This window comes from Carex rostrata, chromosome 11 (genome assembly GCF_964058835.1).
Source record: "Carex rostrata chromosome 11, lpCarRost1.2, whole genome shotgun sequence".
In the NCBI taxonomy this organism is placed as follows: domain Eukaryota; kingdom Viridiplantae; phylum Streptophyta; class Magnoliopsida; order Poales; family Cyperaceae; genus Carex; species Carex rostrata.
The window spans coordinates 5,976,548-5,997,195 of NC_135928.1; the positions used below are offsets into that span (position 1 = coordinate 5,976,548).

General features: G+C 33.0%; 1 long non-coding RNA gene across 1 annotated transcript; it reads left to right on the forward strand.

Moving 5' to 3' along the window:
- Positions 1-18,952: 18,952 nt before the first annotated feature.
- Positions 18,953-20,231, forward strand: LOC144562028 (uncharacterized). Its single transcript, XR_013513958.1, has 2 exons — positions 18,953-20,023; positions 20,068-20,231. It is a non-coding gene; the product is annotated as an uncharacterized LOC144562028 (long non-coding RNA).
- Positions 20,232-20,648: the final 417 nt, after the last annotated feature.

A 20,648-nucleotide genomic window follows, 5' to 3' on the forward strand; every position in this document is an offset into this window, starting at 1 on the left:
AAAAAAGAAAACATACATTTCTGTTTTTTTTTTTCTTCCTGACTCAATGTTATTTTTTTTACCCTGTGATTGCTCTAAACCCTTATCTATGTATGTTGGAAAAAAAGTTCTTTTTGTTTTTCTTCATTGAACCTCTTTTTTTTTTTACATTTTTGCGGTCAAATTTTACATTTCTTTGGAAACTTTTTATTACATTTAATTTTTTTCGAAAATCAATGTTTTCATTAAGTAAAAAATAGTAAAAAGTTCTAAATAAATAGTAAATTTATTTCAAAAAAATACATTCTAAGATGCATATCATATTGAAAGATTCGGATTGACTATTTGAACTTTGAAATGAAGATACGAGCAAGAATAAAACAACCTATTTACTGACACCAAAATCCATCAAATAGTCTTCAAACAACGAATCCAAATCGTTCAGATTGATTTACCTTACGAGTGATACATTTATATGCAAAATTTGTAAATTTTCGAATTCATTTTGTACGAAGTCAAGCGGTAAAGAAAGAAAAAATTATAAATTAATTTTAATGCATTTATTTTTTATTTTTATTTTGCCACTTGACTTTATACCAAATGAATTTTAAAATTTATAAATTTTGCTTGTAAATTGATTGGCTTGAATAGTTAAAATAACACTGATGATAATAATATGAGTGAGTCTAGGTACTATGCATATCACGGGTTGTTACCGTGCCACGGCTCTATATTCGAGTTTTCAAATCCTAACGGTCGATCCGAACCGTTCATCTTGTTCTCCATATTAATATGTATTTGGAGACCAAATTTTACATTTTTTTAAATTTTTTTACTATTTTTTAGATATTTAGAAAATCACTTGATATGAAAATTCTGAATCATCCAAAAACAGTGATTTTCAATAAATCTAAAAAAAATAGTAAATTTTTTTCAAAAAATGTAAAATTTGGTCTCCAAACACATATTAATATGGAGAACAAGATGAAGGGTTTGGATCGACCGTTAGAATTTGAAAACTCGAATATAGAGCCGTAGCACGGTAACCAATCGTAATATGCATAGTACCATAGACTCACTCTAATAATATTATTGACTCCGTGTGTGTGTGTATATATAGATAGATAGATAGATAGATAGAGGTGAAAAAGGGAATATATGTTATGAATGTGACAAGTACAGTGTTGTTTTGTTGTCACGTGATAATCGAAAAACAAAAAAAAAGAAAAAGAAATAAAAAGTAAGCCGTTAACTTGTAGGAAAAAAGATGCTGAATACTTGTAGAAGTCGATTTTTTATTGGCTTCAACACAAACTTCTTTCCGTACAAGCATTATTTTCTATCCACTTGATTACTTGTGCTTTAATTAGGCTTTCTGACAATTGCAGTTTTGTTCAAAGATTAGATTAGACAGGCAAGGGAGTTCCGTAAGAAAAAGTAATTAAATATTTGACAATGTCTTTGATTTAATTAATTAGGTCGGTCTGGATTTTTTTGTTTCTATCCCTGCAACTGCAAGGTATGACCACACCTTTCTAAGGCTCATTATTTAAGGTCCAGTACTGACATTGGCACTGGGTCCCCTCTCCCTTCAGGGCCTTAACTGATCTCTGTCGCCTACGGGTTTCCACTCAAAAATAAAAAATAAAAAAATCATGTATATGAAAATGGCAGGAAAATAACATACTCATGTTACACTTCTTTGGTCTACAGTGTTCTATCTTAAATGAAGATAGAGATGCCTCAATTATAGAATCTTTTTGCATTTATTGTGAGTGAATTGACTGCAAATGTATATAAATTACAACCCGTTTAGCAAAAATAAGCTGCAGCATAAAAGTGAAACGGTGGCCTAATATATGCCTCCCAAATTAATTTATGAGGAGGATGCACTTGTAACATTTGTAAGTTATATATCTTACCATAATTTGATTTTGCTAATTTAAAAGTCTAAACAGTTAATTCAAACCGTTCAACATGATATCTATATTAAAGTGGGATTGGAGATAAAATTTTACATTTTTTGATCTTTTTTTTTACTATTTTTTAAGTATTTTACAGAATTGTTGTTTTTCAGTGGTCTAGAATTGTCTAAAAATAGCTTTTTTGTAAAATATTTAATAAATAGTAAAAAATTCAAAAAAATATCAAATTTCATCCCCAAGCACATTTTAATATAGAGATCATGTTGAACGGTTTGGATCAGTGTTGTAAATAACGGTATGCGGTCGTCAGATGGACAGAGTACCGCCAAGCGATTAATTGGTATGCGGCCGATTAATTGAAATTATGCTGACAATTTAACGTTTTTTATTAAATTTATGTATATATATATCATAATTAATAAAAAACAATTTATTTAATTCATTAAACTTATGAAATAAACTTAATTTAACTTAGTTCTATTATTATAACATGACACTATGCGTATTTTTTCTTAACACATAAGCACTTTACATATGTAAGTAACACCTTTATTCAATGAAAAAATAAATTCAAGAATTAAACTTTTTCAAATACTAATAATATATTATTTGAAAAAAATGAAACCGATTTTTTTATTTATATCCAAAAAAATAATTAAATTTAAAAAATAACTGAAGCTGAACGGGATGTCAAAATCTACCCAAATTGGAAAATTTTTTTTGATAATTCAGTCCAAAACCGGAAATATTTTTTCCGGTTTCAACATTCCAAAACAACACCTACAAAAAAAAGAAGAAAAAAGAGAGAAACCGTAAAAAAAATTTCTTGTTTGAACATTTTTTTTCTTTTTTCAGATTTTTTTATTTAAATAGAAATATTTATAATTTATTTATTTTTTGTAAATTAGAAATATTTAATATATTTCTTTGAAAATAGATGGAATACTATATAATTTGATTTATTAGAAAGACTGCTACAAATAATCCGGATCAACATTTTTCATGCCGGATTTTTTGTGGTTGTAAGAAAAATTAATATATTTATTTATGTGTTATTGGAAAAAAAATGTTTGCATTCTCAGTTATTGATCCCGGTTCAAAAGTCACTTCTAAGTAAATACATAAAATATTGTTATCTTTCTAGTACATTTAATTTTTAAAAAGTGGTATCTATTTTTCAAAAAAAAACAAAAATTTTAAGTTATTTAATGATTGTTATTAAAAAAAATTCTCAAAATAGATACTACTTTTTATAAATTAAATGTACTAGAAGGATCACAATATTTTATGTATTATCTAGAAGTGACTTTTAAACTGGGATCAATAACTCAGAATCCAAGCATTTTTATTTTTTTCCAATAACTCATAAAGAAATATATTAATTTTTCTTACAGCCGCAAAAAATCCGGCACAAAAAATGTTGATCAGGATTATTTGTAGCAGTCTTTCTAATAAATCAAATTATATAGTATTCCATATATTTTCAAAGAAATATATTAAATATTTCTAATATTTCAATACAAAAAATAAATATTTTATAAATATTTCTATTTAAATAAAAAAAATCTGAAAAAACAAAAAAAAATATTGAAACCGGAAAAAATTATTACGGTTTCTCTCTTTTTTTTTTCTTTTTTTTAGCCGCTGTTTTGAAATGTTGAAACTGGAATTTTTTTTATGATTTGGATTGAATTACCGGAATTTTTTTTCCTGTTTGGATAGATTTCGAAATCCCGCTCAGCTTCGGTTATTTTTTGAAATTTAATTTTTTTTGGATATAAATAAAAAAATCGGTAAATGAAACATTCCACCATAAAATAACTAAATTTAGTTTATGATAACTTAGTTTCATAATAAACACATCGTACTAATTGAAAAAAATTGCATCAGCAAGTAAGAAAAATATATAGTATATAAATAACGAAAACATTAAACAATTTGAAAGTAAGTAAGAAGAAAAAACATATATAAAAAACAAATCTTGGATTTATGTTCAAGCACAAATAAAACTTCTATATATATATATATATCTATACATAATTTATAAAACTTATTATCACACACAATCACAAAAAAAAAATAAATGTGAAAATAAATATTCACTGGAATAAACGGGAATAAACAGACGATTAGACGGTAAAACGGCCAATTAATCAGAAAAAACGGCCGATTAATCGTTTTCATCCGCAAATAGTTGTCCATTAAGTGTATTCGTAACGATTTGGCCACCGTTAACGATTAAACAACCGTTTAATCGACCGTTAAGGCCGTTTTTTATAACACTGGTTTGGATCGACTGTTTGGACTTGGAAAATCATAAAACCAAATTGTTATAAGATGTTGTAACTTACAAATGTTGTAAGTGGATCTCTCCTCTTAATTTATACTCAATAAAATTAATTGACAATTATAATTTTTTTCTCAGATTTTTTCTTCACAATTATTCTCTGCATTCAATTAATTTACATCAAGACGTACATATAGAGTATCAATCAAACAATTAAGATGTATCTCTTTTTTAATTAGCCAAAAATTTCAACAACAAAATTATATATTGTTTCCATGCATCAAACACTGATAACATGCATGGTGAATAATGAATCAACAAGTTACAGTATTTATATTGCCATATACAAGTTGTGGAAAATTAATGTATGAGTTCTTTCTTATGAATTATCTCCAATTATACAATTTTATATTAGCGATCACAAAATTATTTTTCAATCCAATGATTATAATTCAGTAAACCGTACAAACTATACATACATGGTAAGCCCGTCAGTAGTATAATTTATTCATTATTTTTGTCTAATGGACTTTATAGAATTTATTAATCATAAAAAATCTCAGTTAGCATGGCTCTAATTTTCAGATGTGTGTGTGTGTGTGTAATGCAGGGTTTGAAGCTTTAGTTATCAAATATGATTTTAAAATGTAATTCAATTCGTCGACAAGTTCAATATAGGATCCCTCCTCTATATAAAATACCTTTTACAATTATGTCAAAAATCTTCATATTTTTTAGATCAAACCCAAATAATCTAAACAATGCAAAAAAAAAAAAATCATAACTAATAAAGACTTAATTTGGTTAAGCCCGAGAAACCAGTAATTTGGATGGTAGTTCAGTAGAGTAACGATTACATAAAGATTTTTTTTTTTTTTGGCAGAGATTACAAAAGAAAGCTGCTAACAGTCCTCGACTATTTGTCTCCGGAAAATACTCGAATGCAACTGAAAAGTATCCGTAAACCTCTTATGTAAACTTCATTACTCAATCTTTTAAACTGATTCAATGAATTATGTAAAAACTAGCGATTTTTCATTATAGTGTGGTCTTCAATAAATTCCTAATCTAACTGCTTTGTCCAGGACCACTTGTAATACTTTGACCAGGACCACTGTGATCACTTGTAGAAATCTAATGACTTTTCAAACTTGAAAAGTATTTGTAAACCTCTTTTATTAATTATGTACACTTCAATACTCAATCCCGTAAACTAATACAATGAATTATGCAAAACTAACGATTTTCATTATAATGTGGTCCCCAATAAATCCCTAGTCTAACTAACTGCTTTGATCAGTACCACTTGGACCACTTGTAATACTTTGACCGGGACTACTGGGACCACTTGTAGTTCTCTAATGACTTTTGAATACTAGCAACTAACTCGGGACCACTTTAAACTATGTAAACTATTTCATTGAAAACTATAAATCATTTTTTGAAACCTGTAAACATAACTATACTGTTTTTTTAGAAACGAGTTAGAAGTGGTCCAAATCGTTGAAGGAATTTTCCGGAAATTATAGTCTGGGAGATATTACCTTTTCTCATTACAAAAATAAAATAATTCACCAAGTAAATGGATGGTAACGTAAATGAACAAAGTCTCAAATATATTATGTTGGATTGTTAAGGTAGGGATTAGAGCATACTGCTAACAGAGATAATATCATAGATTAACAAAATTAAGAATTGAGATTTATGACAATTTTGATCATAATTCTTAAGCTAGAACAAAAAAAAAAATAGAAAAAAATTATTGATACGGTGTTGGTCATATAGATTGGTTCATCAAATTTCATATAACTCGAATATTAAATTATATTCCTTCAAAGACCATTAAATATAGACCACAGTAAGTTTCAAACCATTTGATTATTAATGGTAATACTTGTATTAAATTTTATAATTTTGCATCATGTAAAAAATATAGTCTAATTGTCCAAAAGTTAGATTTTATATATAGTTATTTTTAATAAAGGGTTAATCTTTAATCTAATAGCAAAAGGTAACACTCTCCGGATGGGATATCATGAATTTGATATTCAGATGTGAATCTTTTACGGACAACAAATAAAAAGTCAGTAAGTTAAAACTCTTTCTTATAATCATTTTCCCTTCCAATAATTAGGTTAGAGCATTAAATGCACCATAATCCTAAAATTTTAGGATGAGGATATGTTGACAATATATTAACTTAAAACAAATACATGTAACTAGCTTATAATTTTAAAATGAAACACTAAGAATGTGACATACCTTGAATAGAACTAGAGTATTCTTAAGCTCACCAAGCAATTTAATGAGTTTACTTCAATGCCTATTAGATTGAATTTAAATCACGAATTTAAACATTGAAACTGATTTATTTCACAAGTGATGTATTTGCATATCATATTTATAAAATTTTGAATTAATTAGTATGAAATCAAGCATTCAAAAGACGATAAAAAATGAACCTATTAAAATTGACTAATAATTTTTTTTTTACTTTTTAATTTTATACTAAATTAATTGAAAATTTTATAATTTGATATCTAAATGCATCACTTGATAAGTAGATCGATTTCAATAGTTTGAATTCGTTATTTGAAATTATTTCTATAGATTTTGAAGTTAATAATTAGTGAGCTTAAGAACACCGTAGTTCTATTCAATATATCTTTATGCTATATCATATTAATAAAAACAAATGATAACATTTAATGCAAGTTTTTATCATTAATCAAATCATTTGAATTTTACAATGATTATTGGAATTTTTGGTGTGGGGACAATATGGTGAATCGATCATTTCTGAAGGTATTTATATCATCTGGTATGGATCAATTCAAATGAATTGGATCGAGAAACTATCTCACCTGGAGTGCTAGGCGAAAAAGGACGTGATAAAAAAAGAGAAAAAAGAGAAAAAAGAAAAAAGAAAAGAAAAGAAAAAAGAGAGAGATTGAAGATTGAAATTCAAAAAAAGAAAAAATAAAATTGACATTATGTCAATTCATCAGCGGCAGATGGATCGTCTGTCGTTGAAATTCGCCGCGCTCGCTTGTAATCAAGGCCCAGAGGTCCATAAGAGGCCATTAATGGCGGTCAAACATGGGCCGCAATTGTTTTATGATGTAGTCAAAAGGCCTCTGATTCGCGTGTGGCACTCCAAGTCACAACCTACGCAAATTGAGTCACGTCGCAGCATTATTCATCGCCGATTAGAGGAAATTCACAGTAAATCAACGCCATCTAATCCGATTTGCATTAGGTGTGGTAGTGTAGGTCATCATGCAGCAGATTGCCGTAATGCACAACTTTGCTTTATTTGCAACAAGTTTGGCCACAAATCGATGATCTGTAGACAATCTACGAATATCTTTCCTTATACTCCTAAGAAACACACTGTGCAAGCCCTTTCACGTGACTCTACAGTTCCAGAGCCTTCTTCTCCAAAAACGAAGTTGAGCGCAGCCACAGAACCATCGGAAACCCTAGATCTGGCCATGGTGGCCCCTCTTCGCGGGGGCCGAGCCCCTTTGCCAGCTCGTCGCCCCACTCAGGTTCAAGCACCGCCATTGCTGCGTCGACCGCCTCCCCCGATTGCTCACCCCCTGCCTTTGATCCGACCACTGCCAATGCCGATCCGTGCTCCGATCCAAATCTTCACTCCTACACTAGCGGCTGAGGCGCAAGAACGAGAGTTTCAGCAGAGTTTCATTTTGGATGATACTGAGGGTTGGGGCCCCGAACAGATAGAGGAGGTTCTCAACCGCCTCCTTGGTGCTCAATTTCTCTGGAAGGTGGCAGTCTTTGACGAGTTCCGATACATCATCAAAGCACCATCTATGTCATGGAAACACTCTGCCGTGTGCCGAGGTCACATTCTGCTTGACGGGATCCAATTCCCTGTGGTAGCCTGGGACCCAAGCCTGAATACTGGTAAGCGTCTAACCTCTATGTGGCTTCGTATCTGGGGATTTAATCGTTATATTTGGGACTTCGTCGAATTTGATCGATTACTCAATCCGTTTGGAGCAGTAGTACTTGAACTTGATGCTGCTACCAGAAATAAGTATGACTGGCGATTTGCACGGGTTAGAGTAGGTGCTGTTGAACCAAAAAATTTCACTGAACAACATTGGCAGATGTATAGAGATGCCACTGGTTATGTCTCTGGTTATGACCTTAGAATAGAAGTGGAGAACGAGAATACAGAAGGTGTTAATGATTGGCTAGCTAGAGGTCCAGGTCGACAGAATAACAGTCGGGCCACTCATCCGAATAGAGATCCTATCCCTCCCCCTCCCCCTCCTCCCCCTGTGCAAGGAATGGATGAGGATTTGTTGGATGATCAAGACAACAACAAAGAAAAGGGGGAGTCTAGTAACAGTAGATGCAAAGACCAGTCTGACAGCCGTGATGGACACTTTACTGATGACTCGGATGATGATCATGAGACATTCCTGCGTACCATGAACACCATGCTCAACCCTGACTATAAAGGGAATGGTGCCAAAACTGAACCCAAAAAGCCGAGAACACAACCTCCAAGTTCCGGAGGGCACCGGTCTAACACCACTGGCCGGATCACCCCTGCTTCTGAAAATATATTGGCCCAAGCTTCAGGCATGGCTGGGATTCCTTCTCCTGCTAAAGATCACAACATTCATTCCTACTCCCCCCCTCTTCCAACAAAACCTGACAAAGGAAAAAGGACTCCAAACTCTTCTCCTGATAAGGGAAAGAATCCTCCCAAAGCTAAAACTACACCCGCCTCTCCAAAGTCAGGAAAGATAACCAAACCCAAAGCCACATCCCCTACTAAGCATACTATCTCCTCCCCTGCTTTGCCTTCTCCTTCTACACCTCACACATACACCACTTACCACAAGCTCCCTGCTGCTGCTAAATCTAAGCTGGGAGTGAAACGAACCAGCAAGTGTAAGAAGACAGGCAAAAAACCACCAAACCTCCCAGCTGTCCCGCCTCCAGCACCTCCCCCTGAAACTATTACAGTTTCGACTCCCTCTTTCGGAGCTCCAGCCAGACCCCCTCCCTCCCACGGGGTCTCTATGAGAAAGAGTCTCCGACTCCAAGCCATAGGGGACCCCTCTTCTACCTTGACAAAGGCTAAGAAGAGGGCAAATGCCAAGACAGCCGGTAGCCGTCACTCTAAAGGTATGCCACTCTTGAACAACTTCCCTTATACTCGACTTACTGTTGCTCAGGTTATGGACTTGTTTGGAATTTATAAAATTAGATTAGGTGCTGATGCTGATGAAGCTGCTCATATTATTCAAAAAATTCAGCAACATGATAGATCTTCTTTTGAGGAAATCATACTTTCCTTATTAGAACAAACCAAATCTTTAGACTTCTCTGCATCTGTAATTTTAGATAATGCATCTCTTGCTCATTTGCCTTCTCCTGATTTAGGACACACTCGTGATGATGATGAAACTTTTCATGATACAAATTCCATTCTAGATAGTGTAGATACTGATATTAATGATTCCATTTTAGTTACTGGGGTGCCTTTTGTTTCCTCATGAATATCTTGAATTGGAATGCTCGAGGTATTAATTCTTATAAGAAACGACAAATTTTACATGACATAATTGTAGATAATAAGATAGATATGATTGCCATACAAGAAACAAAGCGAGAGACTTTTAACAATAGGATATTGCGAACTATATCTACTAAGTTTGACATATGGCATTGGGTGCCTTCGAACGGACGGTCTGGAGGGATCCTATTTGGATGTGATAGTTCTCACTTTAAATATATTAGTCATTCTCTCCATCAATATACTCTTAACATCCATGTTGAGTGTAAACTTGATGGGCAACCTTGGCAAATTATGATAGTGTATGGCCCCGTTATTAGAAATAAGAAAAAAGATCTTTGGAAAGAACTAGATACCATTAGAGGCTCTAATACTGACCCATGGGTACTGTGTGGGGATTTTAATTCCATTAGACATAGAAATGAAAAGTCGGGTAACTTGTTTGACCTACAAACTAGCTCTAGATTCAATAATTTTGTCAATCAGCATCATCTAGTTGAGCAGAAAGTAGTCGGGCGAAAATATACTTGGCACAATGGCAATAGATTTGCTTTATTGGATAGGTTTTTTACTAGTTTACACTGGGAAAACTTGTACCCAGCAAGTACCACTCTTGATTTAGGGAGATATGGATCTGACCATTGCCCCATTATATTACAAATTTCTTCTAAAATAGAATCCACCTCCCTGTTTCGATTTGATCCCATCTGGCTAGAACAACCAGACTTTGTATCCTTAGTAAATAAATGGTGGAACCAATTCTCCCTAGATCATAGAAATATTGCCAAAAGTTGGAATGCCAAATTAAAATTTCTTAGACAAAAAATTAGAGGTTGGACTAGGAATTTCTATAGTAGGAAAAAGAAAGAGAAACAACAGCTATTGGCCAAATTAAAAATGCTAGAGTTAATCTTAGAGGTTAGAGATTTTACAGTTGTTGAACATGAGGAATGGGTTTTTACTAAATATACTTTAGATAACATTTACCTAGAAGAGGAGAAACATTGGCAAGCACGATCTAAACAGCGATGGTTAGAAGAGGGGGATAACAATACTAAATACTTTCATACTATTGCAACACATAGAACCAAGAAAAATAAAATTCTTTCGTTAGAAGTGAATGGCAATACCATTCACACAAAAGCTGAAATTTCTACTCACATTCAACAATTTTACAAAGAGTTGTTAGGACAAACAGGGCATACCTGTGCTGTTTTAGATAAAGACTTTTGGTGTCCAACTGATAAACTCACCACACTAGAACAACAATCATTAGAACTCCCTTTCTCGCTTGAAGAGATTAAACATGCAGTTTTTGCTTGTGAACCAAACGGGGCTCCTGGTCCTGATGGTTTTTCTTTTAAGTTTTACCAAGCATTTTGGGAGTTAATTAGTTCTGATATATATCAATTATGTCTGCATTTCCATACGCACAAAACCAAACTGACTAGTCTGAACAGATCTATCATATGCCTCATTCCAAAAGAACAAGAGGCTAAACAAATATCTAAGTACAGACCAATCAGTTTGGTGAATTGTAGCTTCAAAATTATCTCTAAGATTTTAACTTTTCGATTAGAATCAATTATGCATCGGATCATCGACAATAGTCAAGCAGCTTTTATTAAGGGTAGGTATATACTTGATAATGTCATCCTTAGTCAAGAAATTATTCATTCGTGTCACACTTCTAATGAGGAAGGGGTAATTGTCAAGGTTGACTTTGAAAAAGCCTATGACAAAATTAATTGGAGATATCTGTTAGATATATTAGAATGTAGAGGATTTGGTACCACTTGGATAAAATGGATTACTGAATGGTTAAGTAGTTCCCAGTCTTGTATTAGTATCAATGGCGATCTCACTGACTATTTCTTTTGTAAACGAGGCGTCAGGCAGGGAGATCCTCTCTCTCCTTACTTGTATATTCTTGCAGCCGATACACTTAGTAAGATTTTTCAGATAGGCAGAAATTCCAACTCCATAATTGGATTAGGTCCCAATGTATTAGATAATCATGCACATACTAACTGCCACTACGCAGACGATACAATTATCTTTCTTAAAGCTGATACAACCAATATTGAGCGTACGTGGTGGGCTTTGATCGCTTTTGAAGCACTATCTGGAATTAAAGTTAACTATTCTAAAACATCAATGTATCCTATCAATATAGCTGCTCATTCTTCTCTTGCTCAATATTTTAGATGTCAATCAGCCACCTTTCCCATGCAATATTTAGGACTTCCCCTACATAATCAGAAACTGACCACCCTTGAATGGACCTTCCTTATTGATAAAATAGAAAAGAAACTCCAAAATTGGAAAGGTAGTTTACTCTCTATAGGAGGAAGACTTACTTTGATAAATTCAGTTCTCTCCTCGGTTCCTTTATACTTCTTATCAGTCTATAAAATACCGGATACTATACTCAACATAATTGATCAATTACGTCGTCGGTTCTTGTGGCAAGGATCTATTACAGGAAAAAAGAAATACTCCTTACTTAATTGGCAAAAAGCTTGTTTTGCCAAGGAATTTGGAGGATTAGGAATTTTAGATCTTAAACAAATGAACATAGCGTTACTCATGAAATGGTGGTGGAAATTCAAAGACCCCACCTATGAGGGGGCTTGGAAAACAATGATTCTGCATAAATATCCCTCTCCTAATATTCCTAAATCTGAATTTTGGACCCATATTGTAGCTTTGTCCTCTTTAGGTAACATTAGTGTCTCTTATACCCCTGGCCTCAATTCTAAAGTCCTCTTTTGGACTGACATTTGGTATCAAAACTGTGCTTTGGCTTCGAGATTTTCCTTTTTATTCAACATATGTTCTAACACTGATGTCCTCTTGCAAACTATCATCAATACACAAGGGACTGCACTTACTTTTCGTAGATCTTTAGATCATGTTCAATACCTCGAATGGTTAGAAATACTTGAAATCATCAGCCATCTGTCATATACTCACCTTAATGATAAGCTTAGTTGGCGTTGGGAAACTCATGGAAAGTTTACGGTTAGCTCCATGTACACCATTCTTAACTTTAGAGGCATTCTCCCTAGAAATGCAATGTTGTGGTGGCAGGTTCCAATACCTCTTAAGATTCGAATCTTTATGTGGCTTACCCATAAAAATAGGATTTTAACAACAGACAACTTGAAGAAGAAAGGCTGGCTAGGACCTACTAAATGCCAATTTTGTGACCAAAATGAATCCGTTAACCACCTATTTGTCACATGTTCGTACACCAAAAAAATATGGTTCTATATGGGATCGTGCCAAAATGCAAGCATAACCTGGACCAGCTTTGTAGATGTAATTCAGTTTGCTAACCAACTACCTAATAAACAAAGATCTGCTTTTCTCTTAGTTTGCAGTGCCATATGCTGGTCTATTTGGAAGCATCGTAACGACCTTTGCTTTGAACAAGGTAAACAAAAATCAATTAGACATCTCATTTTTCTAATTATTTCTCTTGTACACTATTGGACAGGTTGGGTGACACAACCGGTGGCTGCTGCTACAGCACTTTGGCTTCCCTCTGACCTAGATGTTCTCCCACTGGCAAGTTGGCTTCTAGAGGATGCGGTTGATTCATCCACTGTTGCTGAAGATCAAGGGGACCAGCTGATGATTTATGGCGCATAGCCCTCTTAGTATGAATGTGACCACCTTGCCAAATTTTGTAGTTACATATACTTTCCTCAGCCCCATTGAGTGGCTTCGTTATCTCTTTGTTTTGAGTTTGGACTTGGGCCCGCAATCTAGAATAAATGCTAGGAAGCTGCTGTCTGTTCTGGCTTGTTGTGCTGGTCATGCAGATGTTTTACTTCCATTTGAGTTTTGTAAGGGTCTAATGTTGTGGATCTAGTTGCATTGAACTTCCGTTGAAGGGTGTAATTTAACTTTTCTCTTCAATAGAAGATGGGCTTCAGCCTTTTTAATCAAAAAAATGAATTGGATCGAAATCCCCATCAGAAATTGGATGAGTGTACAAACTTATGTGCAATAATTTGTGTAAAATTTAGTCACCAATTACATTTTCATATGAAAATCATAATAAACGGTTGAAATTAACTGTTTAAATTTTAAACATATAAATATAACTATAAATTATTCAGCAATTTCAATTTGAATTTTGTAACTCCATCCCTTAAATTTTTAATTTATATTTTTTTAACACCAATTCACTATTTTTTGTTTGTCTTATATGAATTAGTTCACTATTCTACTAATCCAATCAAAAATTAAAATAACTATTATTTTCAAACTTGATATTAACTCTATTCTTACTCTATTCTTTGTTTCATACAAACGTACGAACTTCTCTCATTACTTAGTACTGGTCAAGCTACAAGCATTTACGAAGAGATCGAATTAAAATAATAGTCAATATTTTGTAAAATAAAACTATCTAAATGGTGGATAATTATCATGTTATAAATATCCTAGGAATTGACACGTACAATTTGTCATTCGTAAGAGGGGGACACATGTAATCATTTTATTTGTGCATTTCTTGAAGTCCTTACGGTGTGATCCACACCATTAATAAAAAAAAAAAAAAAAAAAGCGGACTTGTATGGTTTCAACTTTCAAGTCCGAGTTATGTTCAAACTAATATTTATCACAACAATATTCAAAGTACTGGTCTTGAAGAAATACAATAAATAAATATCTTGTCAGGATGACCTAGTATTCATCAATACCGAAATTTTTATTAATAGCATTAAAAAAAAAAAACCAAAATATCTTTAAAATGGAAGAATTCTATGTTTATCTGGACTACTAAGTCAATATGCGGCTCATTTATGAAAGGATTGGCTGGCCCCCCCTCCTCCATAAATGAGCCGTATATGGCTTTAGTGGCTTGAGTAAATGTAGAATTCTTCTATTCTGAAGATATTTTGATTGTTTTTTTTTGAAAGAGTATAAATAAATATTTCGGTCATCAATAGAACTAAATGCGTTACCAATTATTAAATGACACTTTAATTCTGTTAGTTCAAGTAATCGAATCAGTTTGAACATTTCAATTTATAAAGTGATATTTCCACATCAATTTCTCATTTGACCCGAAAGAGTCAGCTCAACTAGATATTTTTTTCAAATAAAGCACATTAATTAAAATGGGAAAAAAAAATTACAGACGTGTTCTCGATTTTATAGATCGGTTGTGCATTAAAGTTGGTATAATTTTAAATGTTGGGTGTATATTGGTCTCTCTAGTAGCGTTTTATCTAAATGATCAATCAGATTCATAATAACAGATTTACGACATTCAATTGGTGATTAACTAATCACAAGTTGAAAACCATCCAATCCGTGTATTTTTAGGGAACAAAGTCCGCTGTTATCCTCTTTATCTCTCTTCCTCTTTTGAAAAGAAATAGAGAGAAAAGTGGACAACAAGGTGTTATTATTCTTCTTAAAATAGCAACAAATTTGGATTCCTTTTTAGGTAACTGGAATTTGTAGATTTTATGAATTTCACGAGAGAGAAATTTACGAAATTACATGAGCAAAAATAAGTAAGTATATAATTGAAATAAAACTTAAAAAATATAAATTAAATAAATTAATTGTCACAAGCAACCACAGAATGTCAACATTATTGATGTTAATTCCTGTACAGGTGTTTGTAATGATCGTAAGTTAGAATGTCTGCAATCGCCAACATGTGTCTGTACAAATTATAATGAGACAGTTTTTTATTATTAAGACAACTACATAATCATAATCATAATTTATTACATATAATGATTAATTCACAGGTTACTATCCTGCACCTTTCAACTGCATACTTCTCAGTTCTCATAAGAAATTCATACCATGGAATTTCTCTATCATGTCCACACTCCACACTGCATTGATGGCCGTACCTACTGCCACACACATCCCCAATTTGTGATCAAAATGTTAAACTTGTAATTGAATTCGCTGCGATATCTGCCATCCACTTATTAATTTGCTGATTTTATGGCTGTTCTGGGATCTCAATTTTATCTTTTTCCCTCATTGTTTATATTTTGTATATTAATTTTCCTCATTAGTTTCGGAATTACTAGGATTAAAATTGGAACTAATTTTGGAATTAAATTTGGAAATTATATTCAGAAATTAAAAAAGGCCACATCAAATATGGTATTTCTTTATAAATGAGGATTATACAGTGCTACGGCATTCTAGGAAATCGCATCAAGTATGCGGTTTCTTTAGAAATTTCTAAATGAACCACATATTTTACATTTTTCCTTGTATAATATGAAAAAAAGTTGTTACCTCTCTGGTTTTTAAGATTATTTAATACTTCTCTAAAAATAAAACAAAAACTCGGAATTGTTATCCAGTGGGCTTCTTGGTCTTTACATCTAAATATTTACCACAGGGGAAGCAAGGAGGCCCAAGTATCACAACTTAATAGTAAAAACAAAATAAATTTTATTAATACTGGGCCTTATAAATGGGCTTATTATAGCAACTAATTTATCACATGGGCCGAAAAAACGGGTTTGCACCGTTTAATCAGAAAGGTGATAAGCTCCTCTCATTTTTTCTGGAGTTGGTAGGCGAAATGCCTGCCAAGCAATTTTTATGAAATTAAAAAAAAAAATAGTACTGGCCTTAGAGGTACATAGGAGGTTTGCAACATTCCAAAAACTAGAAATACTGGTTAATTCTAGTATATTTATCAGTTTTTATTTCAAAAATCAGCTTTGTTGCTGACGATATACATAAGTCCCGTAGCTCGTATGCTCGTTTTGTTGAAGATCCGTCGGTTCCTTGGGGTGCCAAACTTTTTAGTATGGCTATTATTGCACAATTAATTTGGCCTAAAACATGTTTCTATAATCTACATAAATCGAAGTCTATGAGAGCCAAGAAGAATATTATCATAAAAACATGAGGAACTTGGAGACGCTGCTAAAGTTAAAACCAACTACAGTTTTAATAATACAATACATTCCTTCTTAATGTGCTTTGACTGATCTTATGTATGACTTGCCTTTTGAGGTGATTTTCGTCTCGCGATTAATTTACTTATATGAAATTATACTGAGATAATCCGCAACCGGCGCCGCCCCGTCCAGACTTCAATTGATGCATACTGCTTGTTGCAAATGCCACACGCAATGACGTGGTCACTGCGGATGGCATCATGGTACTAAAAGGCTGAAAAAAGTATGAAGAGATAACCAAATGGAGAGGATTGGCGTCAATCGTGTTTACTGTAGGAGGGATCAGGGTTAACTATACCTAACAAACTTTTCGTAGATCCATTGATTAATGAAAAGAAAAGGTTGCAAAAGAGACGCAAAAATATCTTTTCAGACAAATTTCCACCACAAACTAGCTAGTCTTTTTCTCATAATAGAAACTATCGACAGTGAAAGAAGACCACAACAATACCACTTGTGGTGGTACCGAGGTTTCTAGTTTCTACTATATATGAGGTGGCCGGTATCCAAATAGGCGAAATGGAGAGATAGATGTATTTATGCAAAGCTGTGGATTAGTACTGGTACGTTTGGATGACACATGAATAGCGCTAACTTAGAAATAGTTGTTATTCCTAGCGAGCTATTCTCACTATTTCACGTTTGGGTCAAAAAAACCGTTATTTTTAACATAAGGAATAGTTCGGGTTAGCTACTATTTTGCTATTTCTTTGAAATATTGGATTAGCAGCTATTCCGAATTTAGAGTTAGTAAGCTATTTCGAGCTATTCTTTATTTCATCCAAACGTACCATATATAAGGCTAGGAAATCATATAATTCAAAACTTAGCGTATGGTTCTTCTTTTACTTTTCTGTATAGCAGCAGGGTAACGGTATAGAAGGACTCGCTGCACATTTCATCAGAAAAGATTCTCAGAAAATCAAGATTATAAAACGAGACACTAGATATAAAGTTTGATATTCCCCAGACCAAGAAAAAGTCATCTTTTCTGGACCCAAGAACTGCTAGTGAGAGAAAGTGACATTAGAAAGTTGACACAGATAAAAACACGGAGAAAGTGAGAGATCAGTATAGTACCAATACCCACAGTCATAGCATTAATTATGATAATAAATTATTAAGTTGATTGACTGCTAGATTCCAAACATGGATTTAATTTAGGCCTCGGGGTTAGTGCAAGCGCCCTTTTTAAGCAAGTACGGCCAGGAGAGATCAAGCTGCGCGCTAATACTTGACTACTTGATTCCTGGGCTTATATATAATTTTCTCTTCTCGAGGGAGGCTATGGTAATATATATGCATATTACACAAGAGCCTGCGCTATGAAGTATGAACTCATATATTCGTTATGAACTGATTCAACATGGTTTTCATATGAGAATATACTTGCATATCAAATGTTATATTTTGTAGAAACTTTTTACAAAAGTAGCAACTTTCGAGTTATATACTTGCATATCACTTGATTTGATGATTTTGAACCATAAAAAAGTAGCAACTTTCGAGTTATCTATAAAATTAGTAAAAAAACTTCTAAAAATATAAAATTTGGTCTACAAGTACATTTTGATATAAATATTATGTTTAACAGTTTGGATCGACGGTTTAAACTTCAAAAGTATAGATATGGAGTGAGTCTATGGTACTATGCATATCACGGGTTGGTCCGTGCTACGGCTCAATATTCGAGTTTTCAAAATTCTAATGGTCAATCCGAACCGTTCATCTTGTTCTTCATATTAATATGTGTTTGGAGACCAAATTTTACATTTTTTGAAATTTTTTTACTATTTTTTTAGATATTTAGAAAATCACTTGATCTGAAAATTCTGGACCATCCAAAAACAGTGATTTTCAATAAATCTAAAAAAATAGTAAAAAAATTTCAAAAAATATAAAATTTGGTCTCCAAACACATATTAACATGGAGAACAAGATGAGCGGTTCAAATCGACTGTTAGGATTTTGAAAAGTCAAATATTGAGCCGTATTACAGGCCAAATCGTAATATGCATAGTACCATAGACTCACTCATAGATATGAATCCATATTACAGGTGATCAATCTATAATATGCATTTTATCATAACCTCACTTTTTTTTTCCTTTTTCTCCTTCTAAATTGAGACTGGTTAGAGATATAAATTTACTATACATATGTCCATTGCTACACACGTCACGGACTAGGTAGTTCCAAAGATGATTATTAATTATAAAATGAAAAAAAAAAGTTTATTAAGTTTTCAGTTTTGTTGTATTGGAGTACAGGTCATTTCAAGGATGACATGACAGAAGAGGACGAGGAAATATTTCTAAGAAATGGAGATGATACCATTATAAGATAGGATCCAATGCATGATGACGTGGGTCTTTCCCCTCTTAGGGTTTGGCGATGGTTTGAGGTAGCATTACTATTTTCACCTCCTTCATTGCAAATAAGAGAAACCCTAATGCACCCATTTGAAAACTAATCTGAACCATATTGGTGTACAAGTCAAATGGTACTTGACAAGTGCTCTGATACTGATATATAGCATGAGCTAGGTTAGGTTTCTGAAAGCAAGTTCAACACGTGTTTCTCTTCCTAGCTTAGGTGTCTTTTCATAAAAGCGATCAGAGAGTGTCTGTGCTTGCTTAAAGTAAATTGAATGTGCACTTCTGTTATGTGACGAACAATAGGAGATGAATTCATACAGTAACATCTTTATTTGTAGCTCATTAAAGGATGAGAAGCGCAATTTACTATACAGCAGTATGCTTAGATAAAATCAATGACACAGAAAAGGACAGCTCAATTCCCAAAATTAGTCGTTTATTGAAGAAGATGTAGTACTTACAATTTTCTTTCCTTTTAATTTACAGATCAGTCCCCAAGGCGAATCGAATAATTTTAACTGGTTCTGTTTAATTAATGTGGTTCTTAAGTTCTTTGTTATAGTTCACATTTGAAATAAGACTATATTTGTAATACAGTTCTTATGATCTCTTGTACTTCAAACCAGCTGTTGATGACTAGTGACTTGATGTGTATATATAGAGCGTGCTTTGCTCAATGTATATATATTGGTAAACGTCCAATTAGCTCGCATAAATGATTGCATCAGATAGAAGAAAGAAAGATAATATGTTGACACAAAAAAGAAGGCAATGAAATCCTTTATTTTCAATAAAAAGTTTGCAAAATATGTTTCACATGGGTGCGCTTGATGTAAATAAAAGTAGGACTAACATGAAAAATGGTCTTGAAGAATCTTATCTTGAATCTCGAACAAAGGATAGGTGGAACAAAATTTTCCTTTAAAGTTACCAAGCTTTTCCACTGGAACAAAATTTTCCTTTAATAAAGTTACCAAACTTTTTGGAAAAGCGGTAAAATTCTCAAAAGAACAAAGAAGAAAGAAAGAGAAGGAGAAAATGATCTATCTATGGAGGCATGGCAACGGTTTCATAGCTATGAAATTTGGAGGTTGTGATCATAAAACATTCACTTGTGTTGCTGCAATATTGATTTTTTCGGGTAAAAAACCTTCAAAACGAAAATTATTATTTCGTGAGGTTTTGATCTGTGTATAATTTGTCAAATATTTATAAGAAATTATTCAGCCAGAGCACACACACACACAAAAAAAAGAAAGAAGAAGAAGAAGAAGAGAAGTTCCAAGTGAGAGAAATTAAAGGAAGGTACTATAGACTCCCATCAATGGGTAATGATGATAGCCTTTCCATTCTTGTCAGAAAAGAAACTGAAAAACAAAGAAAAATTAACTAGGAGAGAGATCATAACGAAGTCAAAGAACATCATGATTGTCCCAATCTGCACCTTGTGCACTTACACACTGAGCGCAACATAACAAAAATATCACCATGCAGTCCAAATTCCAAACACTTTACTCATTAGTTCTCTAGCTAGATATGATTTAATGCAAC